Below are 5,698 nucleotides of genomic sequence, written 5' to 3' on the forward strand. Positions count from 1 at the left end.
ATTAAGCTTTATTACACTGTCAAATTTTTTAAATAAGAGTCAATAAAAATTTCTTTTACATCAAGTAAAGTGGAACAAGTAGCACCAGTTATGAAAATGTCATTAAGTGTTGTTACAGTGTCTTTAAGTAAAGTGAAACAAGTAGCAACAGTTATGAAGATGTCATTAATATTAACTTTTACCTCAAGTAAAGTGAAACAAGTAATAACAGTTATGAAGATGTCTTTAAGTGTCATTACAGTGTCATTAATATTAACTCTTACCTCAAGTAAAGTGAAACAAGTAGCAACAGTTATAAAGATGTTATTTAGTGTTATTACAGTGTCAAATGCTATGCTAACAGAGTCATTGATATCAACTCTTACCTCAAGTAAAGTGAAACAAGTAGGAAAAATTATGAAGATGTCATTAATATTAACTCTTACCTCAAGTAAAGTGAAACTAGTAGCAACAGTTATAAAAATGTCTTTTAGTGTTATTACAGTGTCAAATGCTATGCTAACAGTGTCACTGTTACCTCAAGTGAAGTGAAACACACTGAACTACTTATCACTACCATCATAGCTGTAGAACAAACCCTTTGTACATTGGAATAAAACAAATAACTTGTTCTTCAAACAGAGGGTTTAACAACTGGTCAGTATATTGTTACTCTGAAATACTGATTGAAAAACTAAAACAGAATAACTTATTCTTTAACTTAAGAAAATAGGTTCTTTCAACAGTAACATTTTTTGCTTTGATGGTGTCAGCCATCTCCTTCGTTATAGCCTTCCTGTAATGCTCTGAAAACAGGAGATCTTCTTCTTGTCTTCATTTTCTGGCAGCAGCTCTTTGAAGGTGTCCAGAAATGCTCAGAAATTACAGCTGTTCTTGCAATAGTTAATCATCATGAATTTTCATGAATTCACACTTGGTGAATCTCTTCTGGAGATTCTCATAGTCGGTGATGACTCAATTCATTGTGGTCACTTAAAAAAAGAACAAAAACAAAAAACAGTGTCATCATAATTCAGCATTTATTTAAATACTATTCCAAAAATGTCCCTTTCTGCACACTGTCAGAATGATAGATTGACAGACAAATGTCTAGTTAACGTGACTGGTTATGAAGTGCAATACAATTATTTCTTAACACAAGTAGCATAATAACTAAAGCTGAACAAAATTATTCTGATCAAATATTTGTTTGGCAGAAGTTCAGACAGACTGCCACTGTTATTCAGATTGCATCATTTAGTGTATAGTTTTAGGCACATGAGTCTATCTTTTCACTTAATGATAAATCAATTAATCGCACGATAAATTAAACCTATCGACCTCATTTTAATGATCGGCTTTATCGTCTCTTCCTGCCTTTTTTCCTTCTGTTGATGACACCGAATGAAAAAAATGATCAACTCCGGTGCTCTCCACTGACCCTCCCTTCCTCATTTCCTTTGTGTAATGTCCAGCGCACACTACACGAGTTGTCGGCTGATTGTCGGCCGATTTTCAAAACCTGAGAGACCACACATCAGCCGACAGAAATCCTAGGTATAACGGTTCAATTGGGTTCGATCCAGTTAACTGGACTTGTAATTTTAAAGGACTTGTAATTGTAATTTTAATTAATACTTTACTTGTCATGATGTAGCGGTGTATGGTGGTGAGAATGAATGCAGAGAACCCAGGTTGAAAGATGAAGGATGAATTTAATGGAAGCAACTCAAAAGTCCAAGAAAACAGGCAGCACAGTGAGCGGAGATAAAGCTAACACTGGTAGCGACTGATCAGGAGAAGACTGCACACGAGAGCTGATGCCGACACAGGACTTAACAGTTCAACTGTGCCGGTGTTGACGTAACACCGGCACACGAACTATCATTGACAAGACTAGACGATGTATGACGAGGATCCGACAAGAGACAAAGACAACAGGTGGACTTAAATACACAGGGAGGGTAATCAGGGAATGAGACACACCTGGGAAGCAATCAACAGGGAAGACAGGACAGGGGCAGGGCTAAACACAGAAAACCTCAAAAATAACTACACAGAAAACACAGAACACAACATTACTAGAATCTACCTGTGATGCATGTGGCTAGAGTCAGCGTAAAGTCCTGACTGAATGAAAATCACTGTAACCTGTTTATGTCACGTTAACGAAGAACAGCTGAAAAGTTACCGGGTTTATCAATTGCGGTAGCAATTTAGCTCCAACTTCTCTCCTCGTCATTTCTATATTCTTTGCACGAAATGTTGAATAAATATTAATGTTGCTTCCACATATCATCTCCAATGTCCGCTGGATTTGGGTTGCGCCGTGTCAGCTGTTTGGGATTCCCCTCGTTATTTCCCCTCTGAAAGCACTGTTTGTTATTACGCAATAGTCAGCCCCGCCTTCATCTCACCTCCGACTGACTACTGACCAGTTCTCTATCTAACAGGTCCGGAAAATCCCTGAAACCCGGGTTTTACCCCAGAATCGACTTACAGGAGATATTCTATTCAAACTGGCGGCGGAAAAGACTTGTCTAGCTCTAATTACCTACAATTCCAGAAGTTATGACCCTTTTCAGTTGAGAAACAGTCAGCTGAGTAGCCCTCACAGCTGCATAGCTTCAACAACCACTCCTGTTAACGGTAGCTCTTTTCCGAAGAATAACGGCACTTGGTAACGGCTAGATTGGATTTAGTGACTTAGACTTAAGTCCCAGGGTCATTATTTTAACACTCACCAAAGGAAAGTACAAAGCCACCACATCTCTAGAATCATGTATGCTAATTTTACTGAAATCAGGAGAAACTACAATGATCAAACGACTCAATTAATCTCACTGTCCGCAAGTTTCATTGATATTTTTAGTATGTAATTTATTAAGCAAGCTTTAGCAGGGGTAAATGACAAGCAGGTTCACTTTCAGAGATTACAAATGTATAATAATACAACAAATTCAAATTCAAATCAATCTTAACCTACGGTAAGTCTCACTTCTGACTCGTCCCCATGAGTGTGTGGAAAGTCCCAATCTTTCCCAATCACCATCTCCTTCGTGACTCATTGCAGCAACTCTTTTCGGTACTTCCCTTTTTCTACTGGTCATCTGGCCATTTCTTGTAACTTACTTCCCTTTTTTGAGTTGTTCCAGCACCCCCGCCTAGCTTAGTGTACTGATTGCGACACAGTCTGCTTTATTTCTCACGATCTCAAATCTCCAGTCATCTCATTTCTGTAATTCATTACAAAACATAATCAACTTGTCATTTTATCAACTTATACTCTCAGTATGATTCTCCATCACTTATCTAGTCTGTAACTCAAGTTGTTACCATTTCTAATAATCAATAATCAACATACAACAATCAAGTTGTTACTGTTACTACAAATTGAGAATACAGAACATATATTTCATTTATACATTACAGACAGTACAGACATTCCAACCATTACATATATATGTATTTTCTATTTCTCTTCTTTAATCATCATTAAATCAATATGCAAGATTACTGTTATTTCTCAGGCCTTTGCTCTGTTTTCTGCGTGTACCTGGAAAGATCTCATATCCATCACCATCTTGGAGACATGATGTCTGTTCTAATGACCTAATGCCTTGGTCATCTCTGCTCTCCTTTCGGTTCCTCTTTTCCCCTGACCTATCACCTACCATCTACCTCCAACACAACATCAGTGACCTAAAGTTACAGTTACACACTTTACACCATTTCAAGTTCAATGTCAAAATCACATTTATAACCTTTTAGTTTCTCTGATTTAGCATTCATTTATAATTTTATAATAACCATTACTTATTAGTTACTCTTATTATAATCATGATGTAAGTTATTACAGACATTTCTGAAAAGAAACCAAGAATAATCCATTATTCTAATTATTTGATACCATGTTACAGTTACTTGTTTCACCTGTAAGTACTTCCATAAGTTTAAGAGTAAGTGTAAATATTCTTATAATGAAACCAACATCAACCACTGGTTAAACCAATATTAATTATTGGTTTAATCATAAGTTATCATTATTAAGTATTTTACTCTGGGTTTTATCCAATTACTCAAAATGTTTAGATTTTATTCTTTAAACCTTTAATGCTCAAAATGAGCAATCTGAACTATTTTTAATCACTGCAGGCTGGAAACTTCCTCTTTCTTCAGGAAACCTGCTCTTCCTGTTCCATGACTCTCTTTCTGTCTGATTATGTTTTTTTATGATTAAATAGAAAGAATAGAATTAAAGCAAAGTTTGCAGGACACAATAACAACACACACAACCAGATTAATTTTATTACCGTCTGACTATACTGTTGGGTCTTGATGTCACCTGTGTAATCAGTTTTAAAGATAACTTTATTTATTGTTATTATTAAACTAAAATCTCCAGCATGGGGAAGTGGGCTGAGCTTGACTTTTCTCGACAGCACGAAGAAGAATCCGCTCTTTCTGATTGCAAAAAGATGACCTCACCGGGTCAAAAAGGACCCAGTTACGCATCAGAGGGTTAAAAATAATGTTTCAAATGCAAAGTTCATAAGTGCTTTGTAGACATCTTGCTGTAAAACTGTAGGATCGATTAAATTAAGAAAATTAAGACTAAGCAACATGGCAGAGCTATATAATATTACTACATAAAGCTAATTTTTAAAGTTTAATCGGTAAAACTTTTATGACAAATTTTTGTCAATCATGATTTCTTGATTAATGACAAGTTGTCATAACGAAGACAATTTTGTCTAGGTTAATGACCAGTGGTGGAGAAAGTACTCAAAAAATTTACTTAAGTAAATGTACAAATACACAGACAAAAATGTACTCAAGTAAAAGTAAAAGTACCACATTAACATTTTACTTAAGCAAAAGTAAAAAAGTACTGGCTTTTAAAAATACTTAAGTACTAAAAGTAAAAGTACTTGCTGAATGCATTATCTAATTGCTAATATCATTAAGATCGTATTTAATCGATCGTATTTAATTTTAGAACATCAGAAATGTGCCATTTTAATGAACAATGCCACAGATAAAGCATGTTTTTATTGTGTTTTCTCTCTGTAACATAGTTTAGACTATGTGATTCTATGAATCATAATTTCAGGGATGGAAACATCTTGTCTCCTAACATAGCATGAACTTCACTTCTTTGCTACTAGTGGCTTTTATTTTGAAAGAAATCCAACTGAAAGGATGGGCAGGGGAGGACATGCAACCAAGGAGCAACGGAGCAGTGTTGTAGTCAAAACCACCGAACCCGAGACCAAGTCAAGACCAAGACCAGTACCCTGTGCTACGTGACACAATAAAATAAAGTGCACCTGTCAAAATTGCTTCTCAAATTGATCTGAAAGATCCACATTCCCATAAAAACACCTAGATATTAAATACTTAGAGCTGAAATAAATTTAACCAGTAACAATTCAAAATCTTCTTTATTCTGTTTTGCTTTCATCTCTGTGCCACAATCCGCAGAGGTCTCCTGCCATACATTAACGGTAAACAATGCTCAACTATGAACACTGGCCAAGGAACAATAAGCAAGAAGTAACCAAGCAGAAGGAGGTGACTGTTCTCATCCCCCCTCCTGCTGCAACTTCTGCCACCATGACAAGAGACAAAGAGCAATGAGCATCCTCTGCGTTCTTACGTTTCTGTTTTATTTATTCGCCAATTAAATAAATAAATAAATAAATAAATAAATAAATAA

At 35.7% G+C, this 5,698-nt stretch overlaps 1 long non-coding RNA gene across 2 annotated transcripts in view; it reads right to left on the reverse strand.

The window, feature by feature from the left end:
- Positions 1 to 404: 404 nt before the first annotated feature.
- LOC107838508 (uncharacterized) overlaps positions 405 to 5,698 on the reverse strand; it is a 59,710-nt gene continuing 54,416 nt past the window's right edge. Inside the window, exons 3-4 of one of the 2 annotated variants that reach the window (XR_001664587.1) lie at positions 518 to 971; positions 405 to 425 (exon numbers count right to left, since the gene is read on the reverse strand). This is a non-coding gene — a long non-coding RNA (uncharacterized LOC107838508). Of the gene's footprint in view, positions 426 to 479; positions 972 to 5,698 lie in introns of those variants that run through there. The other variant, XR_001664586.1, reaches the window with a different exon arrangement.

The sequence above is a fragment of the Poecilia formosa genome, unplaced genomic scaffold (assembly GCF_000485575.1).
Source record: "Poecilia formosa unplaced genomic scaffold, Poecilia_formosa-5.1.2 Scaffold267, whole genome shotgun sequence".
In the NCBI taxonomy this organism is placed as follows: Eukaryota; Metazoa; Chordata; class Actinopteri; order Cyprinodontiformes; family Poeciliidae; genus Poecilia; species Poecilia formosa.